Below are 355 nucleotides of genomic sequence, written 5' to 3'. Positions count from 1 at the left end.
GATGAAGCTAACCCTAACACTAACAATACACCTTCTCATTTGCTGACATGTATACATTAGTAATTCAATGCAATAGTAATGTATAAAATCGTACAAGTTGTTTAAGAATAGTGTTTTTAATACACTCACTAATGCCATTAGATTCAAAATACACGGCATATTTTAAATGCCCAAGCCGCATGTGCTCTGCCGTGCACATAACCACTTGCCTGCAGTACTTGCAGTTGTCTGTGCCTTCTCCAAGCTCTTCATCTGAGGCACACTCAAAACCTGGATCCTGATGAAAGTCAGGAAATACAATCACATAACCCACATTTTACACTCACTACACTGGCTCCCTGTCTCATCCCGCATT

Source organism: Sprattus sprattus (assembly GCF_963457725.1).
Source record: "Sprattus sprattus genome assembly, chromosome: 11".
NCBI lineage: Eukaryota > Metazoa > Chordata > Actinopteri > Clupeiformes > Clupeidae > Sprattus > Sprattus sprattus.
This window is presented reverse-complemented; position numbering follows the sequence as displayed.